We start from the raw sequence: 14,381 nt of genomic DNA on the forward strand, positions 1-14,381 counted from the left end.
TTCTAATTAAAACAGAATTAAACACTTCAAAGCAGAAAACATGTTTTTGTTTTGTAGTACTAATTTCAAAAGTCTATAGTCTTATAAATTAGGCTATCGTTTTGCCAAGCACAAAGCTTCCTAACTAAGACACTTTTTTTATGAGAGAAAGTAGAGAAAATACTTTCTACCGTGGGTAAAATTGCAATATTTCCAGAATCTCTCACCTGGCTTTAATGCATCTGCATATCAACAGGTGTTTCCAAAGGGTAGAGAGAGGTAACCATCTCCATATCAATAGGTGATTACATGGGGGAGAAAGGGAATATCTGGACTGGAGAGAATAGGTGGGGTCCCTTTTTGCAGCCAGGTCACAAGAGACATGGGTGAGCAGAAGTGGACAATGGCTTGTAGGAAATAAATGGGTTTCTCCCACTTTATTTCTCCCTTTGACTGATTTAGGTTTCAAAGGCAATTTGCCCTGGGCTGGAAAAATATTTCCCCGCAGTAGTTAAACTACTATGGGAAGTGGCACTGGAAAAGTATTTACAAGGGATATATCTAAAAAGATAAGATTAACACAATGTGTTCCTTAGAGGAAAAGTCATGTTCCAAGTTAGTAAACAACTTTCTCTTCAAATATTGAAGAGTAGTGCTTCTCAATACTAAAACTACCTTCATGAATCAACTCTGGGTTCTGTGAAAAGTCGGGTTCCTGGTTCCATCAGAATGAGAATCTAAATACCTGGACCCCAGAATATGCATTTTTAAAAAACTTCCCCAACCAAGTGATTCTTAAGGGTGGCAAATTTTGAGAAGCACTGAATATGATATAATATCTCTTGTCATTTATAGTATATATTCTTATCATTTATACATGATGGATGATGGAATTAATAGTGGAAACTCAGTGCAAATAGTTCTACCATTCCATCAAAAACATAACATAAATGTTGTGGCAATTATTTTAATAAAGTTAGTACATTAGATCCATGAAGCTCACAAACAAAATATTTGTGATAAAAAATAACAAATAGATATTTGTTAAATGTTTACAATAAATGCAATAAATAAATCTAATATATAAAAAAAAATACTTCCTAGCTCAGGGAACTCATAAAATATTAAATACAATTTTTCCCAATCCCTTAGTAGTACTTCAGAACTCAAATATTTTCCAATACCTAATTTGCCTATTCCTAAAATAATAATATTCTAAAAAAGTACACTACATTTAAGTATGAACATGGAATTCCAGATTATGTCAATATTTGTTTACTGAAATATTCAAAAGGGCTTTCAGAGATTTTAGGAATTATGTCCGAATTACCCAATAGCATATCATACAGTCTATTTCAAAATGTAAAAGCACATAAGCTGTGGTCAGTAAACAGCTTATCTTTAGTAATACAGTTATCTAGGACCACACTGTGAGAAATACAACCTTGCCCTGCAGCCATGAGAGAGATGAACTTCCAAAAGGTGAATTCTTAATTATAGCGCTTAATTAAAACTTTACATCTCACATCTTTTATTTAAGGAAGACTTACATATTTTGGTTTAGTATATGATATGTTACACTCAGAATCAGCATTAGAATCACAAGGTGCACAGCTAGCTTCAGGGAAGCAAAGGGGCCTGGTGAAAGAAATCATTATCTCCAAATAGGGTTTCCATTGTTTTAATGGAGTTTCTTCTAACATTCAAAAACCTTATGAACAAACACATACATATTTGCTCAAAGACCCATCAAGAGGTTGCATCTTTAAGCAATAGGTATGCATATTAGTAGTTGCCAACTCCTTATGTAAGACTGACTCTGACAAAAACAAATATTTTTCCAACTGTTCAGTTATTATAAATCCTAGAAGCCTCCAATATAACATAAGTTACACATCTACCTAAGTGTTTCTCTTCCCATTAATCTTTTATAATTTATTGGGCTACAGACACATCCATTGTGCTCTGAGCCATATTTTCAAAGGATAATACAGTAACATCAATAACGCCAGTGAGCATTTATTGAATACCATGGAGGATCAGTTGTTAGCAGATGACACAAGCCACAACTAACCACGATCCTCAAATATTCCTTATCACAATCCTATTAAGTATTTATTATCAGTCTGGTTTTATAGATCAGGAAAGAAACTCAGAAAGGTAAATTAACTTAACCAAGGCTGCAGAATTATTAGGAAGCAAAACTTCAAATATGACGTTTATTCAATCTCTCTCAGTCCACTTCAGATAAAAATCTTAAGACAATGAATAAGTCTCTCTCTCTATCCAGCTGATTCCCTTTCTCTGATTATCATATGGAATTTATTTTCCATCTTCTCCATGAAAAAGTATCAAGTATATATATATGTTTTTAATTAACATACTCAGGTTAATATAGCTTTCACTTTAAATTTTTTTTATTTCTACTGTTTAATTTTTTTATATTGAGGTACAATAAAATGCACAAGTCTTAGTGTACAGTTCAATGAATTTTGACATGTGCATACATTCATGTAAACATTGCCCAGATCAAATAACTAAGTAAAGAAATGTATATGTTGACTAAAGAAAAATTTTCTTATTTAGAAAGACTTTTTATAAGGCATGGGCTTTACATAAAACACACATATAAATTAATGAGGTAAAAACAATACATCTACTAGCCAGCTAAACATTCAACTTTGTCTGATTACAGAGTGTCAGCTGCAGCCAGATGACACAGGCCAATGTCCCTTCCACTTAATTTACTGAATTAATATTCATTGCTCTTCGATTTTAAAAGCTAATTAATTATTGGCTTTTTAAAACTTAAAGCCAAAAGTATCAATTTTTACTAATTTTTATTGTGTTATATTTACACTTGCTGACTGTTAATAGCATTTTATTTGCTAGAATTTAACTACATTGCTAGAAAAGACTTTTGCCAATAAATAAAATATTGTATGTCTATCTTTTCTTATCAATTTCTCTTTAAATAAATAAAATATAGAAGGATTAAAGTCTGGTAGAATATTTGAAACATTAGGGTTCCCTTGAGAAAAGGGGAATGAAAAGATGTAGTGGGTATCAGCAATTACTGGGCCCCTTAGGAAGTGTTACAGATTCCTCAAACCAAACCATACCATGCATGTCCCTGAAGAGAAAGGGCACAAATTTGAGGTAAGGACCATGGCTCTTCTGGGACAATGGAGGGTTCAGAGTTTTTGCCTTTCTGGAGGATGTGATTGGAATGAAGTTTGGAAGAAATATTGTTACAGGTTAAGAAATGGGAGGAACACTGGATAACAAAAAGAAGTGTAAGGTAGCAGTCCACCATGGGCCTCTTGCATTGCTATGCTTTTCTGAACCCGTGGCCTGGATCTTTCACTTAGGACACTTTTCAAGGTTGTTTATGAAAGTGGAATCCTGAGAAGTGAGGTAATATCACAGCAATGCATCAGAGAGCTCTGAGGTACATTTGGTCTCCCTCTGGTCAACGAACACTCTTGCTTATGATGACTTCAAGAGCACTGGGACACCTCAGCTCAGGTTTCTTCATGGGTGGTGTACCAACTGCTCACATAGCTCCAGCCAGCACATGATCCCGTGGTATTTTGAGCTTGGAGAACCAGCAGAACTACTCGGTCTTCTGCTTCTCCTGTGAGTAAGCCCAGGAGTCCCGTGTGGTCTGACGGCATCCGTGGGAGAGTGCTAGGCTCAGCTGTTAGCTCCCATAGTGGTTTCGGAGGGAGCTCTGCTATCTCCACACACTCAAACTTACTTTATCTAGACACAAGATTACTCAGGGCAGAGAAATGCCAATGAGGAGCCACATCTTCTTTTAGGCCAGTTCTCTGAAACAGAACTCAGGGTGTTCCCCCTCTGTGCTCTGGCTCACTGCCTCATGATTTTACTTCACTGGCAATGAACACTGAATTTTCAGGAGTGGGCCTGTTCATTAACACAGATTTGAAGTATTCCCTCTCATCTGTTTATTTGATGAGGGAAAACATTTAGTACAACGATGCTGCATGTGAAAGCACTCAATGTCATATTCCAGATGCTTCAATTTAAAACAAAAATGTATTTTTTCATTACCTCTTACAAATCCTTAGAATATTCCACAGATCTCTTCTTAATGATACTATTCTTTACTACAACTCACATCTAAAAGTTATTATATTAACATGTTATACTAGTAGGATTTATAATTATTACTATAACATGTTAATATGAGGCACACATTTTATTATTCACCAAGAAATTAAAAGAAAAGTTTAGTCAAAAATAACATACCACCTCTCTCTCTTTTTTTCTTTTTGTCTTTCCCTCCCTCCCTCACTCTTTCTCACTCTGGTTAAATATTTAATAATCATTTAAATTCAACAACAGTCTGCTTAAGTTGAAAATACTGAAATTAGTCATGTAAAAAATCGCTTTAAAGTCAAGCACTGGAAACACACATTTTGTGCACTTCATTTCATTTTACAGTCTCTAAGAACTATTATAATTTTTAATAAACTTGTATCTGGGATTTGAAGCCAAATACTTACAATCCAAAGGCAAGAATTTATTCACCAAAAGACACCCAAAGTAGTACTAAACTGTATTCCCCAGTGATAAGTTTTAAATGGATTGTAAAAACTGCATTTTATTAATCCAGTCATAATTAAAGGAAAACAGCTGTCCCATCTGTATTCCCAGCGCCCACTTTTGTAATGATGATGAGTTTTTTCATTCATGGCATTGCTGACACACAAGCATCTCATGGTCGAGTTCCAAAGACTTAGTTCCATCATAAATGTTTTTCTGTCTTTCAAGCTTTAAAAATATATAGTGTTACTACCTAAGTTAGAATTAATAATATTCAAGATTATAAAAAACTACTTTCTCATCTATATCCTTATTTATATCTTTATCTTCATTTATATCCATATCTTATGTGTAAATATATTCATATATGTCTATAGTTTATCTCCTGGTATCTACATGTGTAGCTATCATATATGATGTATATAAAATTCATTTACCTTGGATTATTTATCTTATGCAAAATAAATTAGTTCTAACATTTGCTGCCAAGAAAGGTTTTACAAATAGCCATGTCAGTGTTTTCCTTTTAAAAATGTGTACATATATTGAAATCTACTTTAAAAAATAATAATAAACAAATACCATTCTTTTAAAAAATAACCATAAAATTACATTTCAAATGTTACTTTAATAAAAGTTTACATCAAAATGGATCCTTTAGAATTCTTTGTTTAAAGTAAAATTAAAACCGCATTGTCTTTCATAAAGCAAATTATTTCTGGATGTTTTTTAATAAGATTACTGTCAAATTCAGTCAGCTTCCCTGACAGAATGTATTAACACACATTCCATTGTCTAAATGTAATACTGCTTCAAACATCTAAAATTCAGTAGGATATTGTTGCTTCTCTCTCACTTTATATTTAGGGCTAAAATTTAAAATGGAAAATGATCAAAAGATTTGAGAGTCAAGATATATAATGATAACAGCTGTAGGCTAATATCAGGAGGGAAACCTGGGTTCTACTTTATGAAGTTTCTGTTAGTCACTTCTCCTTGGTTGATAAGTCCCTCATATATAAAATGTGGGAAATGTATAAACACTCATGAATATTGTAGCAATAGGCATTGAAGTCATTTCATACCTTTTTTTGATACCAAGAAAATCAACCACTTTTAAAATGATAATGGTAATAAGTTTACAGCTTAAAGAAAAACAAAAACTGCATAGGACCATTTGTAAACAGAATATGTGTAATTTTTACTTCTGTATTTCTGACATAAAAGTATAAAGAGATGGGGGTTTTCAAGCAAAGTTTACCCATGTCATGGCTTAATACTGTTGTCGCAGACATGAGAAGTGGTATAAATGCTAATTCTAAAATGACCTGAATATTTTTAAATAAATGTTTTAACATTTTATAGAGCTTTTTTTTTTTTAAATAATTGCATTCTTTACATTAAATGGAACTCACTGAATATAAACACCTTTCTTAATGACTCAAGTCACATTTTAGGGAAGGAGGAAGGAAGGGGGGAGGGAAGGAGGAAGGAAGGAAGGAAGGAGAAAAAAAGGAAAAGAATATAACTTCATTTTTTCAATTCTTTTCTCTACCATCACTTTCTGCTCTCACTCCATCTCAGTACTATAATCTGTTGACTTATTTAAATACTATAGCCTAAATGAATATCACTCATTTCCTTCTATTCATATTCGTGCTGACTATAGGATCCTGCAAGTCCTGTGATTGAAAGAGAACTTCTATTCTATGGGCTTTGGGAAGAGACACCTGGATTAAATAGGTGATCTAATCTGAATTCTGGGAAGTTCAGTTAAATTGTTTAACCTCTCTGGACTTCAGTTTCTTTGTCTTGTTAAGTAGGGATTATAATATCAGTCTCCCTGGGCAAAAACTGGACCCTCAATGATAGGTCCTTTTCCTCTATTTTTTGGAAGACAGTTTCTCATCCTGGTTCGCTATGTAAGTGCTCTCTTACCATCCTCCTCCTCTCTGATTCTCAGGTTCTGTGCCAATAAAATAATGAGGGTATAGAATCCTTGGCTCAATAATGAGGGTATAGAATCCTTGGCTCTGAATTTCTATGATTTCACTTTGAATTGCACAAAGCAAGGCAGTAACTTCTTACTTCAGCTAGTAAATAACCTGAAAGAAATTAATGCAGAATGGTCTTGAATCAGAGTTAATGACATAAATTACTAAAATTAAAGAATTTGAAACATTTAAACAATATGTAATCTCAAATCTGGATATAGGCAAAGAAAAAGATAAACCCCCAAAATTCAATGAAGAATATTTCAATATCTTATGGTTATAAAGGAGAGTTCTTGCAAAAAGTATTTTTTAAACTGAGTTGTATGCATATCAATGGACTCTGAAGAAAATTCTAAAATTTCTAAATCTCTAAAGAAATGCCTTAAAGCATCATTTTTTACTACATATTTAATATTCCATAAAGAAATCATGGGCATTTGAAACCAGTTGGAAGGGGCAGTTACTAAATAATACATGAAATACAGATCCTGAAAATGTAATTACTATACTGGGACCATATTTTAGAATTGTGGGGAAAAAAATCTCAGGTGCTTTTTATTATGGGTCTCTGAAAAAGACACATTTGGCCTGCTAAATCAAAAGATTAAATAGTTGATCTTTTTCCAGGCTTCTAAATAAGATAGGCTTTCTTACAAATGGAAGGTATTTGTAAATTTGTATATTGTTAGATGTGCACAAAAGGTTCTCATGCTATTTCTCCCTCCTACTATCTTGCAGTCCACAGGATTATTTTCACACTTCAGCAGACGAACTGAAAGTCTCTGGTGCATCAAAACCAACATCAACCTTCCTGAATTAATTACTTCCTTCAATCTCAAGCTTCATAATGAGTCCCTCTGGGAATTGGTACAATTAAAAAAAAAAAAAGTTGAGTCACCAGCAAGGTAGGGGAAGATGCTGTTCTAAGGCCTGTTCTCTTTCTTCCATTTTCTACTATTAAACTCTTCAGATTAGTATTCAAGAAGTAAAATCTCACTTGTAAGGATGATCTCTATTTTAAACAGTTTAGGTTTTCAGACCATTGAGGAAGAAAAGTTATTTTCAACTCCCATATTATAAAACCAAATGTACCATGGTTGTCCCTGTTTGTATACAAAACATGGTCTTTGAAAAAAAACAATTCTAAAATCTCACACTCATTTCCTTTACTTGTGTCTTAGGGAATATTAACATGTCTCAAATATATATGTAGCTACCAGCATTTCTTCTTCAATGATTCAGACATGGAGCTGTATTCTGGAGCTAGGTTTCCCATAACATTTTTATTCTGTGCCTTGATAATACATTATTAACATAATGTTTCTCAAAACTAGCTGCACATCAGAATCATCCCTGGATATTCCTTTAAAAAATATATATATATCACACTCACCATACATATATATATATATATATATATATATATATATATATATATTTGATTTATGTATATATTCACACACACATACACACACATTCATAGAAATTCTGATTAGGTGGACTTGGGCCAGGAATCTATTTTTCTTATTAGATTAACTTTGGCCTCCCCTTTTTTTTTTTCAAGTCTCCAAGGTAGAGAGTCACCATATTAACATACTACTCATTTTGATGATGCAATGAAAAATACATGCACTTATACTGTGGTTTGGTATTTATGCTTATATTATATTTATCTAGATATATAACACAAATATGGAGTTCTCTTTTACTGATATAGACTGTTAATTTAGAACATCAATCTTGCTATATCATCACATTTAGAACTCTGTGTAAAGACCTCATTACCTAAAGGGTGTGAGACTAGCCCCCTCTAAGGGAAAAACAAAACAAAACAAAACAAAACAAACAAAAAACCAAGCTAACAAACAAATAAACTGAACAATAGATGTGACAGTACCCTGCCCTAGGTATCTGCTTATTTCCCACTGGAGTGAATTGGCTAACCTGGCAAGCTAAATAGGTATCATATATAGCTCACCTGTCTATAGGTCATCTTCCTAGAACTGTGCCTTCCATCAAAGAGGATGACCTTTTCAAATGAAAGAAGACCATTTATTAGTTAAGAGTATTCTATATGGTATGATAAGAAGTGAATGAGGAAATGAGGTCAAAAGGATAATAAAGGTAGAAAAAGTCCAATGCTAGGACTATAAACATGACTGATGAAATATTGGGAGTAAGATGCATGTCAGCAAGAGAAGTCAAAATGGGACTCTGAGCATTTTAGCAATCAGAGGGAAAAAGGAAACATAATGAATTATGGCATTCATATTCTCCAAAAAAATAAAACAGAACAGTTGCTTAGGAAAATCTCAGATCTTCCTGGAATGGAAACAGGAGAAATACCTTCAGTAGGTCCTCAGAGAGAAGATACTGCCATGTAATAAGCCTTATCCACAACACTCTACCCTCCTCCCTCAACCTAGACTCTAAATAACTATAGCAAGTTGTTTTATTATTCTCTTTACTATAATACCTTCTAACACAACCACTAGAAAAGAACTGAGGAGGAGCCAAACCAATACAATGCAAGAATGTTTTCTGTAACCATCTACTTAATCCTGAACTAGACACAGTATTTCTAGGCTTTTGTTGATTATTGGGTAAAAATGATAGATTTAATATGTTCCATTGTCAGTCACACTGAGTAGGAAACCTAGACCCTAATGAAATTTAAGAATGCCTACCCATAATTAAACATCAAACTTCTCAACTTCAGTACAAGGATAAGTTAAGGAAATATATGAGAATCATATATGAGAATCACAGTATTTTCTTAAAGAACGAATCCTGAACTTGTTCCAACAATGAGTAAGTACTTATAATTTTTATCTGGCTGAAAAACATTTAAGACATATGTAATTAGTTAATATATAAAATAATCTCAACATTACACCCATATAACTTCTGACTTTATGCATAACTTCTAATGATTCCTTTAAGATAAACTGGTTGACAAAATGCATGCCTAGGTAACCAGAAGCATTGGCTTGCCACAAATACTTTGTAGGTTTATTTCAGTGAAACATTAAAGAATGGCTTCCAAAGTTTATTTAAATTTAGGATAGGTTTATCTTACATCACTCTTCCTGGACAGTAATCAGATAAGAAAGTCAATTGACTAAAAAGAGTAATTTTCAACTTTTGACCTTAAAAATTTATCACCAGTAGGAAAGCAAATGTTTATCTTTCTCTTTCATGTGGATTGCTCCTGGGTGGGAGTTAGGAGTGAAACTATTATTAAGGGCCATATGGGTAGAATTTATTTAAAAGTATTATTATAACATTATGATATGTTAAGAGGATGGGCAAGGTATACACTTGTTTATCTCATTAGAAATTATTTAAAAATTCATCGAGACCATTCTTGCTAATCCAGATACTCAAAGTAGTTTTAAGATTATATTGAGAATCAGTAACTCATACAGCCTAAATAATAATGAATTTATGTCTGGGGATAATTGTAAGGAAAAGTCAATCAGATCTGCAAAAAATTCTCATGTTTATCCTGAAATATTCTACACACTATAATAGAATAGAGTGGTACAGCATCCCCATGCAGAATATTGGCCTGAGATGCTCAGACTTCTGATTTACCAATAAAAAACAAATACATAGAGTCTAAATAGACTATCTAGTAAGTTAACAGGTCTATCATTTGGGGATAATAAAGGTTTGTTATTGAAAAATGGAATGGAGTACACTCTGATTTAATCAGAAATAAGCATACTTTGGAGGGATACACTTTAGTGGAAAAACAAATTGACCAGCGCCAAGTATTAGAAATATCTTTGTGCCTACCTGGAAGTAGAAAACCTGGGTATTTTACTCAATTGCCATACCATATCAGGAAGTATAGTTCTACTGTTGTGATAGAGTTAATTGAAAAATCAGGTTCCTCTCATGAGAATTACTTCATAGAGGGGGTGGAGAAATAAGAAATTTTGTATAAAATTTGATATAATCTTATTCAAATGGCCATTTCAAAATTTGGCTTCCAATGTTGCTTCATCAGTCCAATTCTAGGTTTCCCATTGATTGGACCAATCTGAATCATCAAAGTGGATCTGGGAATACTGTGTGCTGAAGTATAGGAAAAGGTTATCTCTTCACTTCTGCAAGGTACAGTGTATGGATTTAAAACTGGAGCTGCTGCAGCCAGTTTTCCACTAGGAGGAAAATATGGGGACAGAAGCATGAAAATTTCAGAGGAATGGAGCCAGAACTCATATAAATCCCATCTGTGGAATACCTTACCCTGTCTGCCATCAGAATTTTCAGTGATGTGGATGTATAGTTTTCTATTGTTATATTACAAATTACCACTAACAGCCACTTTAAAATGACACCCATTTATTAGCTCTGTATTTCAGGAGTTCAGCACAGAAATCATGCTCAGGATATATATAATAAGGCTGTTTTGTGATATATAGATAATCAATTTTGTGGTTTCTGGCCAGGCTGTTATTCTCTGAAAACTCCACAAAAAAATTCACTTCACCAAGTTAATTTTGTTGTTGGCAGGTTTTAGTTCCTTATGGTTGTAGGACAAACGTTCCTGTTTCTGTACTGTAAGCCAAGAATTCTCAGCAACTGGAGGCTTCCTGAGCTCTTTGCCTCATGGCTCTTTCCTTTCTTCAAGGTACCAATGGTGCCTCAAATCTTCCTTATGCCTCCAATCTCCGATTTCCTCAACCAGCCAGAAAATAGCCCATACTTTTAAAAGGCTCATAGGACTAGTTTCAGAACTACCCAGATAAACTTCTGCTGTAAGAATAATTGATTTAAGACCTTAGTTATCTTTGCAGAGTTGCTTCACAAGCAGTACCTAGATTCATTTCGCTGAGTAACTGGGAAAGACTGTGGTAATACCAGGGACCAGGAGTCTTGGGTTTTCTTCATAGAATTCTGCTTACCACATAAATCAATAAATTTACTTTATTTATACCAGTTTGAATCTCATTTTCTGTTATTTATAGGCAAAAGCATTGTAATTGACATACTCCTTTTAAGAAAGGACACACAAATGGAGGTTAATCACATTCAATTTGTGAGAACACTGATTCATTACGAAAAGAAACAATTCCTAGTATATAGGCCTCACTAATTTGAGAAGAAAGAGTGGCATCCACCTTAACAACTCCCAATCTTCACATTCTTCTTCCACAGCTGCATACTGAAAAATTCCAGGAAGTAAATACAGTTCCTAATATTTAGGACTCTTTGCAAACAAATAAAAAATAAAGTTTATGAGAATAGCCAACACATCAAAAGTTTTATCTATAGTATTTCATCTGGCTCCAGTCTAGAAAAAAATCTTGATCCTTCTGATAAAGTAGGTTTATGAGAGATGACTTGTTAGAAACTAAATGTAGCCACTTTTCTATATATCTGCATTCTTTTTTGGATCAAGCCAAACCATTAGATGGCTGCAATTTTGGATCACATTACCTTTAGATCCCAGAATCATCTTCCTGGAGTTATGTTTTAGTGTTAGGCCTTCTTTAATTAAAGAAATTTGTCATTACAAAAACTCTATTACCATGTCATTTGTAATTCCCTACATAAAATTCTCCATGAGAAATTTATTTTAGGATTAGTGATACCAAGGGATATACTTTTAAAATTATACCAATGAATATGATGGAATAGATCAGGTCCCCTTTTTTACTTTGACTACCAGAAAATTTACAGCCATATTTGACTATCAACTCTAATGAATACATATGATGTTGGGATCATAAGTTTCTGTTTCTCTTTTATTGTCTTTATTTTCTACCCTACTAATATTTCTTATTCTTCATGCCCTGTCCAAGGCATCTTAAAACTTGTGACAAATGGAGCTGAACTTAAATAAACTAGTAAATAAATTACATACGCCAGGCACACATAATCTTGTACCTGCATTACAGATGCCTGAATTTTGATTGGAGACATTTTGTGTTAAGGAGTTCAGACTATGGAATAGGTCCTCCCTACTATAATGAGAACAATAGTCAAAAAAAAAAAAAAATCTGATCCCAGTAATGTACTTCCTTATATAAATCATAATAATTATAGTAATAATAATAGTAATAATAATAATTCTTATGTAAATAAAACAACCCTGTTGTATTGAATGATCAAACATAGAAAATTCATTTTCCACTTCAGTATTTCTAAAATGCCTCTTTTAAATTTTAAACCTTTAAATTCATAGTTCTAAACACAATGAAACTTCATACAATTCTATTAATTCAAGCAAACCTGAAAATATCATTTAAACAAAGGATTCATTTATGAGGTAGGTCAAACTCTGTTTCTCTTGAGAAACAGATATATTTGAAGAATAAACCTATAAACAGAAAATACCTTTTTCAGCATTTGACTCATAAAATTAATAAAATTAATTTATCCCATTTGACATTAAGTTTTATCATACCAAAATTGCATTAATTTATGTTATAAATATAATGACCACTAAGGGATTGTTATCAAGATTGTGGAGTTAGAAGGACTGAAATATCTCAGATCACATTTATAGATTTAAATTCAGCACATTTTGCATGAAATTTTTATGGAAAACATGGAATACGTTGTATGTTACTTCAGTAGATCAATCATCTAAACTTCAAAGAAACAAACATATCTGTAAGTAGTAAACCATAAGGGTGACAATAGCTTAAATAATATTGTTTGGCCTAATGGAATTTCCCAATGGAAAAATGCCTTTACTTTGCTAAATGAAGCAAGTTTTCATTTTGTCTTTTCTATTTATTCTATCAAAAGCTTCCCACAAACACAAAAGGGGAAGTGAAAGGGTGGGTAAAAGAGATAGGAAATAATGAGTCATACAAATAAATTACTTGTAAACTCTGGCCTATCTATACCCTTTCAAATGGTACTGTTGATAAATTGCCTATGGCTACTTAGATTATGGAGAATTTTAAGTTCTTAGAAGGTTAAGGTACAGAATTTTTATATTGATAGTCAAAGAATGCAATGGAATATAGCTAACTGTATTACAGAATAAAATTAACACTCCATTTTTAAATATATATATCATGTTCATTATATATATATGTATATTCATTATATCTATATTATGTATCTATCATTATATCTATCTAAACCTTTATCAGATATATGCTTTGCAAATATTTTCTCCCAATCAGCAGATTGCCTTCTCACTTTCATAATAGTATCTTTTATAGGACAAAAATTTTTATTGTGACACAGTTCAATTTATCTGTTCTTTTTTTTTGTTGCTTGCGCTTTTGCTGTCATATACAAGAAACCATTACAGAATTCAACTCATGAAGAGCTGCTCTTATGTTTTGTTTTAAGTGTTTTTTGGTTTTAACTCTTTAATAGGCCCATAATTCATTTTGAGTTAATTTTTGTGTATGGTGTGAGGGAAGGATCAAACTTCATTCTTCTGTAGGTGGACATCCAGTTGTACTAACACCACTTGTTGAAAAGACTATTCTCTCCCTACAGAATTGTTTTGTCTTCCTTGTCAAAAATAAATTGAACATAAATGTGAGGGATTAAAACAAAAATTTTATTGTCATTTTATATATGCTTACATTAACTGGCCTTTTACTAGTACCAATTATTTTTGGATAACAAGCTCTTCCTTTGGCTAAATTTTACACTGTAATGAATTCATCTGTTGACCAAGTAGAGAATAATTGTAAGTGGAACAGAGTGGGGAAGTTAAGTAGGAGTTAAGAAGAAAAGCATTATAATGGAAAGAATGCCAAATTAGGAATCTTGAGACCTAAAGTCTAGCTCTATTTTTGCCAAGAGCTGTATGCAAGGGTAATTCACTGAGAATTCACTTCACTTGTCTGA

At 32.8% G+C, this 14,381-nt stretch overlaps 1 protein-coding gene across 4 annotated transcripts in view; it reads right to left on the reverse strand.

Moving 5' to 3' along the window:
* The window catches only part of NAALADL2 (N-acetylated alpha-linked acidic dipeptidase like 2), a 1,394,480-nt gene that overhangs the window by 1,072,295 nt on the left and 307,804 nt on the right, over positions 1-14,381 (reverse strand). Inside the window, exon 3 of one of the 4 annotated variants that reach the window (XM_073232062.1) lies at positions 8,524-8,574. The exons of 2 other annotated variants lie outside the window; for them this stretch is intronic. The gene's annotated coding sequence lies outside the window, so the exon portion shown is untranslated. Of the gene's footprint in view, positions 1-6,489; positions 6,640-8,523; positions 8,575-14,381 lie in introns of those variants that run through there. One more of the 4 variants, XM_073232063.1, reaches the window with a different exon arrangement.

This window comes from Manis javanica, chromosome 3 (assembly GCF_040802235.1).
Source record: "Manis javanica isolate MJ-LG chromosome 3, MJ_LKY, whole genome shotgun sequence".
Classification (NCBI taxonomy): Eukaryota; Metazoa; Chordata; class Mammalia; order Pholidota; family Manidae; genus Manis; species Manis javanica.